At 38.9% G+C, this 18,473-nt stretch overlaps 1 protein-coding gene and 1 non-coding gene across 2 annotated transcripts in view; both read left to right on the forward strand.

Moving 5' to 3' along the window:
• CDKAL1 (CDKAL1 threonylcarbamoyladenosine tRNA methylthiotransferase) overlaps window positions 1-18,473 on the forward strand; it is a 721,370-nt gene that overhangs the window by 575,960 nt on the left and 126,937 nt on the right. The window contains exon 16 of the transcript XR_012500987.1: window positions 10,868-10,986. The gene's annotated coding sequence lies outside the window, so the exon portion shown is untranslated. The remainder of the gene's footprint in view (window positions 1-10,867; window positions 10,987-18,473) is intronic.
• LOC123614116 (U6 spliceosomal RNA) lies at window positions 13,210-13,316 on the forward strand. The gene has a single exon (XR_006721611.1). It is a non-coding gene; the product is annotated as a U6 spliceosomal RNA (small nuclear RNA).

Genomic DNA, 18,473 nt, shown 5'->3' on the forward strand with positions numbered 1-18,473 from the left:
AACTTCAGAATGGATTCCTACACTTACCATTCCGTTGCTTGTGACCGCACGCATCTCCTTTTGCTTTTGTGATGAGCAATTTAGAGGTTCTCATCTACTAGGAGAAAGAATGTGCTAGATAGAACTGTGAAATCAGGATTTATCTGCTTATTAAAATATAGGAACCAACTTGTCAAATTTTCTGAGAACTAATGAGAGCAAAATTATCCTAATGTGGTCTCCAAATAAAAATATTTATGAACATACAGAGTACAAAAACAAGAAATGTTGATTGTAGAATATTTGGAACATGCAGAAAAGTCCTAAAAAGAAAATAAAACTGCTTCTGACCCTCCCATCTAGTGATAACCATTGGCATTTTGACATATATTGTTCATGAAAATGCACAGACTCCCAATTTGGATTATATTATTCCTACTGTTTTGTGTTTCCCCTTAACAATTGTCAGTGTTTTCTTAAGATGTTAACTATTCCTCTAAAACTGATTCTAAATGACTTCATAATATTTCATTGCATGGTTGTGACATAATTTATCTAACTTATCTTCTAATTATTGGACATTTAGCTTGTCTCTAGTTTTTCACTGTGATAAGTGATGCTACAATAAGCATCCTGGCATGAAATTGTTAGTACACATCCTCATTAGATAGTTGCTTTGTTGTGTTCTCATCCCTATGTTTGCTAACTTTTTGATACATATATATATTCATTTAGCAACAGCATTTTTTTCCTTTTTTAATTGAAGTACAGTTGATTTACAATGTTGTATTAATTTCTGAAATACCGCAAAGTGATTCAGTTATACATACATATTCTTTAACATTTCTTTTTCATTATAGGTTATTACAAGATATTGAATATAGTTCCCTGTGCTACACAGTAGGACCTTATTGTTCATTTATTTTATATATAGTAGTTTGTATCTGCTAATTACAAACTCCTAATTTATCCGTCACCTAACCTCTTTCCCCTTTGGTAACCATAAGTTTGTTTTCTGTGTTTGTGGGTCTATTTCTGGTTGTTAAAAAGTTCATTTGTATCATTTTTTAGATTCCACATATAAGTGATACCATATAATATTTGTATTTCTCTTTCTGACTTACTTCTTAGTATGATAATCTCTTGGTCCATCCATGTTGCTCAAATGGCATTATTTCATTCTTTTTTATGGCCGAATAGTACTCCATTGTATATGTATGCCTCAACTTCTTTATCCACTCATCTGTTGATGGACATTTAGGTTGTTTCCATGTCTTGGCTATTGTAAATAGTGCTGCTATAAACATTGGGGTGCATGTATCTTCTTGAATTAGAATTTCCTCTGGATATATGCCCAGGGGTGGGATTGCTAGGTCATATGGTAGTTCTATTTTTAGTTTTTTAAGGAACCTCCATACTATTTTCTATAGTGGCTGCTCCAGTTTACATTCCCACTAACAGTGAAGGAGGGTCCCCTTTTCTCCACATCTCCTCCAGTATTTATCATTTGTGGATTCTTTAATGATGGCTATTCTGACCAGCGTGAGGTGATAGCTTGTTATAGTTTTGGTTTGCATTTCTCTGATAATTAGCAATGTTGAGCATCTTTTCATGTGCCTGTTGGCCATCTGTATGTCTTCATTGGAGTAATGTCTCTTTAGATCTTCTCCCCATTTTTGATTGGGTTGGGTTTTTTTTGTTATTGCTGTTGAGTTGTATGAGCTGTTTGTATATTCTGGAAGTTAAGCCCTTGTCAGTCTCATCATTTGCAAATATTTTCTCCCAGTCTGTAGGTTGTCTTTTCTTTTTTTTTTTTTGTGGTATCCTTTGCTGTGCAAAAACTTTTAAGTTTGATTAGGTCCCATTTGTTTATTTTTGCTTTTATTTTAGAGTAGTAATTTTAAGTTGTACTTATGTATTATATCAAGGAAAGTCTTGTTTTATTTGCTCCCATCCATGAAGCAAGTGTATTTTATATTTTACAAGCACTTCTTAAATGGTTAGAATAAACTTTAAAAATGTTATATTCAATTACATGCACATTGGAGCACTGGACTGTGAATTAGGCTGCCATAACAAAATACCATAGACTGGTTGGCTTAAACAACAGATAATTATTTTCTCACAGTTCTAGGGGCTGGCAGTTTAAGATCAAAGTTCTGGCTGATTCAAACTCCGGTGAGGACTCTTCCGGGCTTGTAGATGGCCACCTTCTCACTGTGTCCTCACATGGCCTTTTCTTGGTAAGCACATGCTTATAGAAAGAGAGTGAACTCTGTGGTGCCTCTTCTTATAAGAACACTAATCCTGTTGGATCAGGGCCCCACTTCTATGATCTCATTTAACCTTAATTAGTTCCTTAGAGAACCTATTTCCAAGTACAGCCACAATGGAGGTTAGGGCTTTATAACATAAAGAATTTGGGGGGGGAAACAAACATTCAGTCCACTGCATTCTCCCCCTTGCTCCCCAAAATTCACATCCCTCTCCACACACAAAATACATTGATTCCATCCCAACAACCCCCAAAGTCTTAACTCATTCCAGGATCAACTCTGAAGTCTAAAACCCAACGTCGCATCTAAATATCATGTAAATCAGATATGGGTGAGACTCAAGGTAAGATTTATCCTGCAGCAAAATTCCTCTCCAGATGTGAACCTGCAAAACCGAACAAGTTATGTCTCCAAAACACAAGGGCAGCCCAGGATTAGGACAGACACTGCCGTCTCCAAAAAGGAGAAATCTAAAGGAAGAAAGAGATGATGGATCCCTAGTGAGACAGATTTCATTAGCTCTTAAGGCGCAAGAATAATCCTCTTTGGTTCAGTGCTCTGCCCTCCAGGCCCACTGGAGTGGAGGTGTCACCCCCATGCTCCACAAGGTGGCCTGCACTTCCCTCCAGCCATGGCTCTCTGCTAGGGCCCTGCCCACACAGCTCTCTTCACTGGCCATCTGGCCCAGTGGAACTGAAGAGGGGGCCCACTCCTCTGAAACTCAGGGGAAGCAGTCTTGCCCTGGGCCTGTGTGGTGGGAGTGGCAGCCCTGATGATTTCTGAATGGCCTTGGAGGCCAGTCTTCCTTTTTCTTCAGTGACAACACATGTTAACAGCCTTCCTTCATTTGGTCCCTTTTCTCTGTTGCGTTTACTCCCAGCTGGCAGTGTTTCTGCTGGTGTCATCCCATCTCTAATCCTAGCTTCTGCTGAGATGGCCAATCAAATCCACGGTTCACTCCCCAGCCTAGTAGCCTTCTCAAATGGGCTACACCCTTCGTGTTTTCAGAGCATGCTGCTTCATTTTTTTTGCAACATGGATAGGTTGAGAACTTTCCCAGTCTTCAAGTTCTGATTTCTTTTTGTTTGACAGTTCCCTCAATTTCTCTCTTTCCTCTTGCATTTTACTGTGAGTCAGAAGGAGAAACCAAGCTGCTGCTTCCATACTTTGCTTAGAAATCTCCTCAGCTCAACAACAAGTTTTATCACTTGCAAGTTCTACCTTCCAGGAAACACTAGAACACAATTCAGCCAAGTTCTTTGCCACTTTATAACGAGGATTGCTTTTCCTCCCGTTTCCTGTAACCTTTCTCATTTCTGTCTGAGGTCTCACCAGAATGGCCTTGAATGTCCATATTTCTACCAGCATTCTGGTTGTGGTGCTACATGTATCCTATAGGCAGATGCAGGCTTTCTCTTTAGCTTTCCTCCTTTCTGTGCCCTCACCAGAATTGCCTTTACTATCTATATTATAGCAACAGTCCCTTCCTAGCAATCTAAGCTTTCTCTAACATACACCTCAGAACTCTTCCACCTTCTGCCCATTACTCAGTTTCAAAGCCACTTCCACATTTTTAGGTATTTGTTACAGCGGCACTCTACTTCTTAGTACCAAACTCAGTATTAGTCTCCTTGGGCTGCCATGAGAAAATGCCATAGATTGGGTGATTTAAACAACAGGCATTTATTTTCTCACAGTTCTGGAGGCTAGAAGTCCAAGATCAAGGTTCCAGCTGATTGAGTTTCTGGTGAGGATTCTCTTGCTGGTTTAGAGACACTCACCTTCCCACTGTGTCCTCACATGAACCTTCTCAGTGTGTGGCGGGGCTTTGCGGGTAGAGTGAGCACTAGTGTTTCTTCTTATAAGGACCTATTGAATCAGGGCCTATTGAATCAGGGCCTATTGAATCCTATTGAATCAGGGCCCCACCCTTAAGACTACTTATCTCTTTAGAGATTCCAGTCTTCCAATATAGCCCCCCTGGGGGTTAGGGTTGCAACATAGGAATGTTTTAGTGGGACATAGTCCTAACCAACTGAGAATTTGAAACTTAATTATAAGTCCCTATGTTTGTACTGTACTTTTTGTCTTTTTTAAGCACTTTTATGTATATTATCCCATTTCATCTGAAATACATCCTGTAATCTTTACATTTCTCTCAGGTTACCTTTAAAAAAATTAATTTTTTCAAAGTAATACCTAGGTAGTTTTCAAAGTCAAATAATAATAATAAAAGCCTTATAATAATAACTTAAATAGTCGTCCTCTACCAACCTGCCACCCCACCCCCCACTTCCTGGGTCCAGCATTTCAAAGGTAACTGTGTTAATGCCTTTTGGCACATTCCTTCATATTTCTAAATACTGTGCCTGTGTGTTAATTATCTATCACTGCATAATAAGTTGCCGCAAACTTAGTGGCTTTAACATAACATACACTTCTTAGCTCATTATTTCTTCTGGTCAGGAGTCCAGCACATCTTCTCTGTGTCCTTTGCCTAGGGTCTCACAAAACTGCAACCAAGATGTCAGCTGAGCTGCATTCCATTCTTGAGCCCAGAATCCTGGTCCAGGCTCATCGGCTCGCTGACTGAATTCAGTTCCTTGAAGCTGTAGGACCGAAGTCCCTGTTTTCTTGCTGGCTGCAGGTTATGGCCTGCTCTCAGCTTCTCAAGGCTGCTTGACTCTCTTTGCCACCTGGCCCTCTCTCTTCTTTTAGCAGAAATTCTCTCTTGAAAGACTTTCATCTGATTGACTCAGGTCCAACAAGGATCATCTCCTTCTGTCTAGCTTGCTGACTGGGGAGCTTAATTACATCTGGAAAATCTCTTTGCCTTTGCCATATACTACAGGCTAGAAACAAGTCACATTTTCTTCCCATACTTAAAAGGATGGAGAAATACACAAGAGCATGACACATTGGGATCACCTTAGAGTGGACTTATAAACTTATGTCTGATTAATCAATTTTAGATTTTACTGAATTTCTATTTTGACACATAGTATTTTAAATCTTACACCTCCCTTCTCTTAGTTAATAGCACTTAAACAATTTAGTTATTAGCACTTAAATAATTAAATCCCTGTATAAAGCTTTTATTATTTACATAAATGTGAGGTGGACATTTGACACTGTTGCTGTTTGTGAGAGATTGTCTGCCTAGTGATTCCTCCCCTGAATTTCTCTATCTTCTAGCTTCTTTTTTTTTTTTAATTGAAGTATAGTCAGTTACAATGTGTCAATTTCTGGTGTACAGCATAATGTCCCAGTCATACATATATACACATATATATTCATTTTCATATTCTTTTTCATTAAAGGTTACTATAAGATATCAAATATAGTTCCCTGTGCTATGTATATTCTAGCTTCTAATGTTGCTGTTGAGACCCAAGTGTCCAAAATTCAAATGTAGAAGCCCTAACCACCCCCCTACACACACACTGCCATGTGATTATATTTAGAGATATGGCTCTTAGGAGGTAATTAAATTTAAATAAGGTCACAAAGGTGAGGTCCTAATCCAATAGGATTGGAGACCTAATAAGAACAGGAAAAGAGATTTCTGTTGTTTAAGCCCCCCAGCCTCTGGTATTTTGGTATGGCAGCCCAAACAGACGAACACAGCGCCCAGTGCTGTTCCAACTCCTGCTCTTTTCAGTGTAACCTGGGATAATGCTCCTTAATGTAAGTCACCAAAAAAAAAAAGGTTCACTTACTGGTCATTTCCATTCTGGAGATTCAGCTTCATTTATTTCAGTTTTGGAATTTTTTCTTGTATTAATTGTATCTCCCTAATGTTTTCTCTACTTTCTTTTTCCACAGTGCCTATTATTTGGGTGTTGGACATTCTTCTCTAACCTTTTGTTTTCTTGCCGTTTTCCTTTCCTTGTCCATTTTTATCATTTTTCAGAAGTCTTCTTTATCTTCCAGGTGCATTATTGAATTCGTAAGTTTAGCTCTCCTACTTGTACTTCCAGGAGCTCCTAAATGCTGCTGCTGCTGCTGATTATTAGATGGCGTCTCGTTCTTGTTTCCTAAAAGTGATGTCTTGAGTTTTTCTCCAGCTTTCTATGTTGTTTTTATTTCCTCTGAGGTTTTGGGTTTTTGGGGGGGGTGGAAATAGTTATTTATTTATAGTTTTATCCATTTTGGAGGTTTTCCTCAATAAAGGTTGAGACCAGGGTGAGCTTGTTTCCCATACTGAATTCAAAACAATTTCCCTGTGTTTATTTCCTATCTCATATGCAGCTCCTTTGGGCTGAAACGGTCTCCAGTGAGCTTTTCTGGATTTCTGAGATGCAAAATAGCTTATTTCTCAGCATTTTTGTCCCTACCAACTCTGCATTGGAATCCTCCCTCCTCTGCAAAGTATTTACTGTCCCTTCATTTTCTCTCTGTCTTTATTGTTTTGGTTACAGATATCTTCTGGTTTCACAAAATATAAACTTTTGTGTTTCCTCATCTTTACTGTTTTGAGGTGGTTTGAGGAATTATTTTCGAGAGAAGGAGGCCATAGACGTGTTTATCATCTTTATCCAAAAGCACTCCGCGTCATTTTAGAATGTTTTTCTACTTCCCTGGTGGGAGGCCAGACATGCTGAGCCCCTTGTCAGGATAATGGAATTTAAAGCCAGGAGAGGGACTTGGGGTGTCCCACAGAGAATCAATGGATATAGAAGAAAACTGGAAAAACTCAAATCCCACCAAGGAGTTTTCTGAAATGCAGAAAATGGGTAAATGGTCCATTTGAATTAGGGAATTTCCTGTTTGATAATGCCCGTTGCTTGTAACTGGTTGGTCAGAATTAGATTTCACAGAAACATTACGTTTGGATTACAATGTTAGAATTCTACAGCAAGACATGCAATGTGATTTGAAGTCCTCAAACTCCCTAACTGTCAGGCTGAATTTTTGTAAGCCATACTTGTTCTGCCTTTGGAAAACAGAAAACTTGGCTGTGTTCTTCTGGCCAGAACAAACCAGAGTGGGAATAACCATGTCAGATTTAAATCGTGGGACTTCTTTGGGATTCAGAATGGTGTTCTGGTCACTGCTCTCAAGGTTACTGAAAGAATACTATTTTTAAAAAGGCTTAGTCATTTTGTGTTTGCTGTTTACTGAACTCCAAACAGTATGTATGGTTTGCATTAGCGAGACTTTTGCAAATTGTGTGGAAGGGATTTAAAACAGTTCTCTGGCTTCTATGAAAAATGAACCCCCAGTTCCTGGCTCTTCAGAGTTCCTTGTGGGAGTCCGGGTGTAAAATGATCTTCTACATGCCTGGCTGGAACTGTGAATCGAGCAACATCTGCATGGTTTTTTTTAAATAGAATTTTGCATGTAGAACTGAAATTTTCTTTTCCAGCCTTTATTTTTAGTGCAAAGTAGATTGATTCATCATATATACACACTAGTACTCAGAGAAGAATTGTCAACAGATTGAAAGTACATATTTGAGGAGATCCTGTAGTGATTGCTGTGGGACTATTTTGGAGTCAGGGTTTTCCACTTGCCTTCCAAACATTGTTTGGCATGAAAGGAAAATTCTCAGTAGCCGAGGTGACAGGTACGCATTGCCAAGACAGCTTTTTCCTACACATAGGACCCTCTGATATGACTTCACGCTCTCAGGAAATGTCCCGACCTCTCCAGATAGTTTATTGATAATATTACCCCTTGAAAAAGCCTCTTACATTACATTTACAGATACATTCTACACTAGAGCACCTTTGGGAGAAGTAACACATTTCCAAAGGCACAAATGTCCTGGACCTGATGGCTAGTCTAACAGGTGGACACAGCAGAGAGGAGGAGCTGGAGCTTTCCTTCTGTCCTTAAAACAGAAGGAAAGAGCTGATTAAAAGGATTTTTGTAGCGAGACAGACAATACGATTTGAAAACCACAAACTGCTTAGCTGTCAGACTCGATCTTTAGAAGCCCAAAGCCAGAAAGGTTGCAGAGCCTAATGAAGGTGAACTTTTCCTACTTTTCAGTTTTGCTGAGGGCAAGCCCTGCAGATGGACCAGGAACAGGACACTTTCCTGTTATCCCTGGTGAAAAGGCAGAATGACAAAGGAGCCGACTGGACCCGGAGTGTGGTTTCTCTGGACATCAGGTGAACTCTGGGTTAGAGAGGATAACTCTTCTTTCTCCTAACAAATTCCCATGCATATCCAGACCTAATGAACAGGATTCCCCATCTTGGCCACGTGGCTCCAATTGGGAAGAATAGGCATTACAGTCTTAGAGAAGTGAGCTTATTTACAAAACAAAGACCGACTCACAGATGTAGAAAACAAACTTACGGTTACTAGAGGGGAAAGGAGGTGGGAAGGGATAAATCGGAGTTTGGGATTTATGGATGCTAACTACTATATATATAAAATAAATAAACAGCAAGAGCCAACTGTATAGCACAGGGAACTATATTCAATACCTTGTAATGGCTTATAATGAAAAAGAATATGAAAAGGAATATGTTTATATACATATGTATAAATGAATCACTATGCTCTACACTAGAAATCCACACAACATTGTAAATGGCTATACTTCAATAAAAAACAAATTAAAAAAGGAATTACAGCCTTAAGTATTTGCTCACAAGGAGTTTCTAACAGTTTGTAAGGAAGTACTATTTCTTTAAGAGGGTATAAGTGAGGGGGGAAAAATCTCAGCTTCTTTAAAAGGAAATGAGGATGGTTGTTAAAAGTAACAGTTTAGAAGTAGATTCTCAACTTCTTTGTAATGCAGGAGGAAAGATTCTGGGTCATGACATTCTCCAGTTTAACTCTGTCAACAAGAGTGGTTTTTACCTATATGAGAATTCTTTTAAAAGCTCTTCCCATGAAATGTGAGCATGCACGCATGCACATTTCCGCTTTAATTGTAACTTTCAGGAGACTCTAACATTTTCATATGAAAAGCTGCAACCTATAGAAAAAATCGTTTGCCTTCTAGAGCATCCACAATTTGGCCCCAATGTACTTCTCCATTAAGTGGTTATTTTTGAGACAAGATTGTGCCTGGAGAGTATGCTGAGATCTAAGCCAAAGAGATATATAATAGTCTGTAGATGCTGTGTAAGGAAATCATGAGGCAGTATGCAAGCACTGAAGTGGGCATTACATTTTGTAACCTAACTAAGTAGTTTTGTATCTCCTATTGGTTTGACCTAGAGGGGAATATAATTTAGTCTTTTGGGGTTTCAGTTTCCTCATCTGCCTAACTACGGGTGGCTGAGCGATCTCTCTCCTTTCTCATTCCTCTGAGTTTCTAGAAGTTATAATGCCAGGTTATCACCACCTCATGTGGGGCCAGTCCCACTGCCAGGAATCATTCATCAGGCTATGATGTGAGGGTCTTATAGAGGATCCAAGCCAGAGAACACAGGACCCTGACTGCCTTGTAGGGAGGCAAGTCCAGGATGTATCTGACTACAGATCAGCTTCTGCCTCAAGTCAGTTTCTGCTTCCAGTTCTCCTCTTTTCTGGTGGCGCTTTCTCTGATTTCTTTGAGTCTTTGGCCTCAGAATACCCACTGATTTATTGCTGGGTGGACCCAGTGTCTGTGGACTCCCTGCTGCATTCAATTCCTCTGAGAAGTGGATTTCCTGCCTCTGACTCACTTATCTACCTGGCCCTTCCGGTCATCATAGTCACTCTGTTCAGAGATGTCTTGCCTGCCTGACTCAGCTTGCCCTGCTCCTCTTAGCAGCTGGCTCCTGTGCGGGCCGTGATCCATCTCAGGGTGATACCGCAGTATGGCCTGAGGACAGCCTTCCTTTCTTAAGGGTGCCTCTTTCTTAGTCAGCTTGGGCTGCCGTAACAAAATACCATAAACTAGGTAAACAGCAGGTATTTATTTCTCATGGTTCTGGAGGCTGAGAGTCTGAGAGCAGAGTGCCGGCTTGGTTGGGTTCTGGTGAGAGCTCTCCTCCTGACTTGCAGCTGGCCGCCTCCTCACTGTGTGCTCACATGGTGGAGAAACGGGGGCTCTGTTCTCATCCTCTTCTTATAAGTACGCTACGTGGGGCCCCATACTCATGACCTCCTCTAAACCTAATTACCTCCCAAAGGCTCCGTTGCCAAATACCATCACGCTGAGGGTTGGGGCTTCAACATAGTTATTAGGGGAGGGACATAACATTCTCTTTTCTGACCACAGATTAAAAGGGATAAGAGCTGACTTCCAAAGAAAAAGAGAATTTGGGGCAGAGGTAGAAGAGGATCAGAAGTAAGGGGCCTGAGGGTCTTTGAATTTACATTTCACCACTGCTTCCAGCGTTTCTAATTGTAGCTTTAGAGATGCTTTCACGACCCTCTTCCAAGCACCCTGATGAACACATAACTTTCATACTGAAACATCTTCTAAATTGAGAGGGGAGGTTTTTCTGGGGAAATGTTGGGCTTCATTTTGAAACAAATGAAGTGGAGATGGTGGCAGTAACTGAAATAGAAATTAAATTATCCTCCTCCGGATTCTGTAGACCTCCTTTTTCCTCAAAGAATCACTTAAAACTTCATGCATCCCCTGGCAATATTATGGCTGGAGACAAGAGTCTGTCATAGATGACAAAAATGTAATCTCTATATAATTCCATCCTTAGGCTCAGCAGAAGCAGAGTGTTACATGTGGTCGCCTTTCGGACGAAGGTCAAGATGAGCGGAGACCACCAAGCACTTTTCCAGAAGGATATTAGATTTCACTGGAGCCAGAATCCCAGAAGTGAGTTATTAGAGTTTTGTTTACTATACCCTCTGGCTATAGCCTTAATTAGGTGGAACTGATAAGCTTGATAAATTTTGAACTATTGCTTTCTGTTTGCCAATAACAAAATATTACTGTGTAGGATGTTAGTTATTTTCCACATCAAATCCCTTCATTTTCCTGAAGATGTCAGTTTCCGTTTCAATGGGTCTTTTGTTTAGAGGGAGAAGAATGTCCTTTTTACCTTTTTTAATTAAAGCACCTTAGTGACTATTATACAATTACTTTAGACTTGACTCTCACCTCGACTCTTGACTTTGTTCTCTTCAGGGCTCCAAGGTTTTACTCTCTCAGATAGTAATTAGATCAAGGAAGGGACGCAGACACAGGTTATTTCTTCCCAATTCTCACACATTTCTTAGTTTATATTTTCTTTTTCTTTTTTCTTCTTCCCTCCTTTCCTTCCTTTCTTCCCTTCCCATCCTTCTTCTTTCTTACTTTCTTTCTTTTCTTCTTTCTTTTCTTTCTCTCTCATCTGTGAATTAAGCAGATCCTACGGTCAGGAATCTCATACCTATAGACATATTCCTGTTATAAAATGTGAAGAAGATGTATGGGCAGTATTTTAAGGAACCCCAAACCACTGGGAGTAATAGCAAGAACAACAAAAAAAGCATAGAAAGCAAATATGTGTTTGTTTACGAATCAGTTGCATACGTAGGTTTATACATACCGTTAGACAGATATGACATGTTGAAATATTTTCTTAGTGATGTCCTGAAACCATAATTATAATCTTAATGAAACATTTAGTCAAGTTTTAACGGGTCCAAGAATAATTGTTTTACTGTTCTGTTTGGAATGCAAACTTAGAAGTCTAAGAGTTCAGTTAATTATCCCACAGACGGAAGAGTTTGAAAGTAGAAGGATTTTTTTCCAGAGTGGTGTTTAACATAGACTTAAGTCTGGGCTCAGATTCTACAGGCCAGAAAGAGTCCTGCTAACCCCCTCATTCAAATACATCCAGGAAGAATAGCCCAAGTAATCACACCTAGGAAATGAACCGGCTTACTGGGAGGTAAAGGGAAACACCTGGATTTTAGAACTGAGCAGCAGGCGCAGCAAGCGCGATTGCCAAGAATATCCGTGGGCAGGAGTAACTCAGCAAGTGCTCAAGGATGAGGCTCGGAGTGGTCACAAGTGAACTTCTCAAAACTGAAGAATGTGAGACAACAGGCTGAAGTGCCCTTTAATTTTACAGGGAAAGATTGCTTCCGGAAAGAGTCTATTTAGGAAGATGGCATTTGAATCACTTTTGAAAAAGTTTCTTCCTTTCTGATTTATATCAGAAATCTGACTTCGGGACAGCCTTTAGTTTCAGGATGTTTTCTCTGGTTACCAGCATACTTGCCTGTGGCTGGGCCACTTTGAGAGAAGTACGAGGGAAGGTTGAGGTGGAGAACATATGGTAAGAAAATAAAACTAAGGGCTAGAAATGACAAATATATGGGTAAAAATAAAAGACTGTATAAATGTATTTTTTTCTTTTCTTCCCTTATGTTCTTCAAAAGACATTTTAAATTGGTTAAAGCAATAATTATAGCAGTGTGTTGTTGGGTTGATGACATACATACATGTGATTTATGTGGCAGTAGTAACATATAGGAAGATGGAGGAAATGGCGCTAGACTGAAGTAAAATTCCTGTCTTTTAGCAGAATTAAGTCAGAATCAAACTGAAGTACATTGTTGTAATTTAACATGCATATTGTAATCCCTAGAAGCAATCACTACAAAAATAACTTTTTAAAAAGAAGCTAAATAATAAAAAGAATTAAAATGGCCCCCAGAACACACATCTATTTAACACAAGATAAAGTAGTAAAGGAGAAATAAAGGAACAAAAAAGACTTGAGATATGGAAAACAAATAGCAAAATGACAAATGTAAATCTGACCAAATCGATGATTACATTAAATTTGAGTGGACTAATCATTCTAATTAAAAGACAGAGATTTCTAGCAGCGATTAAAGAGCAAAATCTAACACTATGCTGTCTGCCACAAATACACTTTAGAATACAAGGCACAAATAGATTGAATGTAAAAAGGTAGAAAAAGGATATACTATACAAGTAACAACCATAAGAGAACTTGAATGGTTGTATTGCTATGAGACAAAATAGTCCTTAGTCAAAAATTGTTACTGGAGACAAAGAGGGACATTTTATAATGATAAAAAGGTGCTCGCTTTGGCAACACAGATACTAAAATTGGAACAATACAGAGATTATTAGCATGGCTCCTGCACAAGGATGACAGGCAAATTCCTGAAGCATTCCATGTTTTTCCTTCAGCAAGTGGTGTTGGGAAACCTGGACAGCTGCATGTAAATCAATGAAGTTATAACACTCTCTCACATCATACACAAAAATAAACTAAAAAATGGCTCAAAGACTTAAATATAAGACATAACACCATAAAACTCCTAGAAGAGAACAGTCAAAACATTCTTGGACATAAATCTATGTATATCTGAATCACTTTGCTGTACACCAGAAACACATTATAAATCAACTATACTTCACTTGTAAAATACACATATAATGATAAAAGAACCAATACATGAAAAAGATATGCCAATTAAAAGTGTATACATATATAACAACAGTGCCCCAAGATACATGAACCAAAAACTGACAGAAGAAAATAAGAAACATCAAATTCAACAGAGAGATTTTAATACTCCTTTCAATAATTAATATAATAACTAAACAGAGAAATCAGCAAAGATATAGAAGACTTGAACACCGCTATCAAACATGACCTAAATGGCCTAATGACATTTGTAGAACACTCCACCCAACAACAGTGTAGTGTATGTTCTTTTCATGTACAAAAGGAGTAGACCAGGACAGAACATGTGGTATGTCATAATAATAAATTTGAAAGAATTGAAGCCATTCAATCTTAACAATTAAAGTAGAAATCATTAGCAGAAGGAAATTTAGGAATTCCCTAAATATTTGGGCATTAACACAGTTATAAGTAACGCATGGATCTAAGAAGACATCAAAGGGGACACTAGGAAATATTTTGAACTGAGTGAAAATTAAAACACAACATACCATAAGTTATAGATGCAGCTAGAGTAGTACTTACAGGGAAATGTATAGATTTAAATACCTATATTAGAAAAGAGGTTCTCAAATTAATCATCTGAGCTTCTACTCTAAACCAGCAAAAAAAGAGCAAATTAAGCACAAAGCAAGCAAAAGGAAGGAAATATAAAGAGTAGAAATCAGTGAAATAGAGAGCAAAGCACAGTAAAGAAACCCAATGAAATCAAACCTGCTTCTTTGAAGAGATGAAGAAAATTGATAAACCTTTACCTACACTGACCAGGAATAAAAGAAGGGAGACACAAACCATTAAAACCGAGAGTGAAAGAAGGGACATCACTGACCCTACAGAAATGGAAAGAATTATAGGTGGAATATTATAGAACTTTGTCAATAAATTAGACAACCTAGAAAAGTTCAAAAAATTCCCAGATAGGCATTAATTACCAAAATTAACTCAAGAAAAAAAAATAGAGAATTTGAATAGAAGTAAATAAATAAAAACAGTAACTAAAAATCTTCCCACAAAGAAAATCCCCTCCAGTTCCAAATGGTGAATTCTATCAACTATTTAAAGATGAAATAATAGCAAATGTCCATCAACTGGTGAATGATAGACAAACTGTGGTATATTCCTACAATGAAATCCCATTCAGCAATAAAGAATGAACTATTGCTACACAGTACAACATGGACGGACTTTCAAAACATTATGCTAAGTGAGAAAAGCCAAGCAGGAAAGACTGCATGGTTTAATTTATATGAAGTATCTCCCCAAAAGGCAAATGTATGGAGACAGAAAACAGATCAGTGGTTGCCTGGGACTGGGATTGGGAACGAGGATTGCCAGCAGTCAGGCACAAGAGAACTTTTTAGAGCTGTTCTCGGACTGGCTCACGGTGGTGGTGTGATAATTGCCCAATGACACAAATGTGCCAAAATTATCAAATTTTACATTTACAGTGAGTAACTTTTGCAAATTATAACTCAATAGAGCTGTTAAATAAAACACCTGAAGATTAGATATTCATGGAAGAGGCTGCTTGATAGAACTATTGAGAAATTTTCTGGGCAACCTACAGAATGGAAGAAAATATCTTCAAATCCCATATTTGATGAGGGTTTAATATCCAAAGTATATAAGGAACTCATGCAACTCAATAGCAAAACCCAAAAACCTAACTCAAAACTGGGCAAAGAAACTGAATAGTTATTTTTCCAAAGAAGACATACAGATAGTCAAGAGGTACATGAAAAAGTGCTGGACATCACTAATCGTCAGGGAAATACATATCAAAACCACAATGAGATATTACACCTCATACCTGTTAAAATGACTGTTGTAGAAAAGCAACTCGTCCAAAAACAAAAACAAAAAACCAAGAGATAACAGATGCTGATGAGGATGTGGAGAAAAGGGAACCCTTGAGCACTGTTGGTGGAAATGCAGATTGGTGCATCCTCTATGAAAGCAGTATGGATGTTCTTCAGAATATTAAAAATAGAACTACCATATGATCCTGCAAACCCACTTCTGGGTGTACATCCAAGGAAAAGGAAAACACTGTCTCGAATAGGTAACTACACTCAGGTGTTGACTGCAGCATTATTCACAATAGCCAGGATATGGAAATAATCTTAGCATTTGTCAACAGATAAATGGATAAAGAACACGTGGTGTATACATACAATGGAATATTATACAGCCATGAGAAAGAAGGAAATCCTGCTGTTTGCAAAAACATGGATAAACCTTGAGAGCATTGTATCAATTGAAATAAGTCAGATGGAGAAAGACAAATACTCATATGTGGAATTTAAAATAGCTGAACTCACAGAAACAAAGTGGAACGATGGTTACCAGGAGCAGGGGGATGGGGAAATGGGGAGATGTTGGTCTAAGTGTATGAGACTCCCATTGTAAGGTGAATAAGTTCTGAGGATCTAATGTACATCATGATGGTTATAGTTAATAATACTGTACTGTGTACTTGAAAGTTGATACGAGAGTAAATCTTAAATGTCACCACAAAAAAGCAATTGTAATTACATGTATGGGACTTGATGGAGGTGTCAGCTAATGCTATAGTGATAATCATTTTGCGATGTAAAAGTATATCAAATCAACACATTATACACCTTAAACTTACACAGTGTTATATGTCAGTTATATCTCAATAGAGGTGGGAAAAAATTTCAAGTCTCCTTTATCTCTTAGTTGGTTTTTAAAACGCTTGAGATATCTGAAGTTCTTTCCAGCCCTTACCCTGCAGTGAGTGGTATAGTTGGCCAACTATGTTTCAAAATGTAGTGTGTAATTGGGTAATTGGTACTGAGGCTGATGAAATACAGTTAATTCCCATAGTAAATTTTTGTACAGAGTATTCATCACCTACCTCCAATATTTTATGAATTTCACTGTGGTTTTTAGCAATGACCTTTTGCAGTTTTGTAGGAGAATATATTTAGTGGCAGGAGAATTAGCTCTATAGACTAGAACTATTATCTTGTCCTCTGAATTGGTTGAAGCCATTGTGGGCTAGCCAGGAAAAGATGTGTTGTCAGAAACAAAAGTAATTGGCCTTTCTCTGTTACTGTTTAATGGGCTCTTACATTAATGTGTATTAATGTAGCCAAATTAGTGTCATTTTTTTAAGCAGTGCAAGTATAAAAACGGAAGCAAGGGGATGCTATCACTTCCTTTGTTTTATAAAGAAGAAACTGAACAGACGGTTGATTATACTGTGGCTAGTTTGCATGTATTGTACTTACATTTTGTGTGGCCCATAACCTCAAGAATAATGAGATTCTAGGAGTATTCTGTTAGAATCTTGAAGATGCTTCTAATGCATGAAATAGATACATCCATCTTCTGCCTTGCCCCTCCATCACTCCAGTGCACACAAATATGTCATTTAATGTAAAGTCATTTCTGATTTCTAAAAAATGCACAAGCTAGAAATTCTATCCCAGTGGCTCTACCATCTAATCACTCTGAGACTATCAGCTTATTAAAACAGTGTTGCTCACATGTTTCTGTTGCTCAAACCAGTTTTGACTTTTTAAAATAAATAGTCAGAATTCGTCTTAGATTATTTGAAATAGTAATTGACAGACCTTTGCCCTAGGAATGTGCCTTTTTTTGGTTTGAAAACAACTGGGGTTCTTTTAGGGCCAAATTTGATGATTACGATGGTTTATCAGGCTGAAGAATATAATTTTTAATTGAAAACAGTATATCCGGATTAAGTATGGAGATATTTACTTAATGTGATTTACAAACTTTTAAGGAATGGTGGTATCTGCAGATACCAAAGCATTGCTTTCTTTCCTGAAGATGAGTTTTCTAGTTGTGGGATGGAGGAAACCTTTTAGTCTAGCAGTTACCACATAACTCCTGGGAATCATAAAAATCTTGTCGTCAAACTGAGTTGAAAGTTAGAGCCTGTGATGATATTTCCAGAATTCCTGGAGAGCTGGGAGAGGGCCACAGCTCCCCGTCTGCATGAGGGAGAATCCCCTGCTTTCCCCCCGGCCCCCCAAGTCCATCTTCTATTTGGTATCAAGAGTAATCTTTTTAAATGATAGATTAGTGTCTTCTCACTGAAATTTTCATTGGCTCTCCCAAATCTAAAGGTTACAACTGTTGGCCTTCTTAACTTGTGTCTTAAGTAGGGTTGTTTTTCACAAGACTGGGAACCTTCTGTTTTCAAGTCTCTACAAATCCCCATTACGGGGTTGAGGGGATGGCCTGGACGGCTTCACATGGACTCAGCCCAGCTCCTCTGCCGTCCTCCCTTCCGGCTCTCTTGTGATGCGATTTAGCTGCTGGACAGTGGATTTGAGGGGCACGAGTAGAAACAGGAAGGCGATTCTGTTGGTTTGCTAAGGCTGCCATGACCCAGCTCCGCAGCCTGGGGGGCTTAAAGGACAGAAATCTGTTTCTGATAGTTCTGGAGGTTAAGAAGCCCAAGATCAAGGTGTGGGCAGGGTTGGTTTCTCTGGAGACCTCTCTCCGTGGCTTGCGGACGGCTGTCCACCAGCCGTGTCTTCACCTGGCCTCTCCCCTGGGCGTGGATCCCTGCCGTCTTTGTGTGTCCCGATCACCTTCTCCAAGGACACCAGCCAGATTGGATCAGGCCTCATTTTAACTTAATCACCTCTTTAAAGGCCCTATCTTCAAATACAGTCACCTTCTGATGTACTTAGTGGTTGAGGTTAGGGCTTCAACATAGGAATTGGGTGGCGGTGGGGCTGTAGGGCACAACTCAGCCCATAATAACAAGTTAGGAGTTGACTGCAGAGTCTAGAGGAGAGAGGACAGGGCTTCTACCAGGAGGCGGGGTGAAGTTAGAACTAGACAGATTTGGGATATATTTGGGGGG

Source organism: Camelus bactrianus, chromosome 20 (genome assembly GCF_048773025.1).
Source record: "Camelus bactrianus isolate YW-2024 breed Bactrian camel chromosome 20, ASM4877302v1, whole genome shotgun sequence".
Taxonomy (NCBI): Eukaryota; Metazoa; Chordata; class Mammalia; order Artiodactyla; family Camelidae; genus Camelus; species Camelus bactrianus.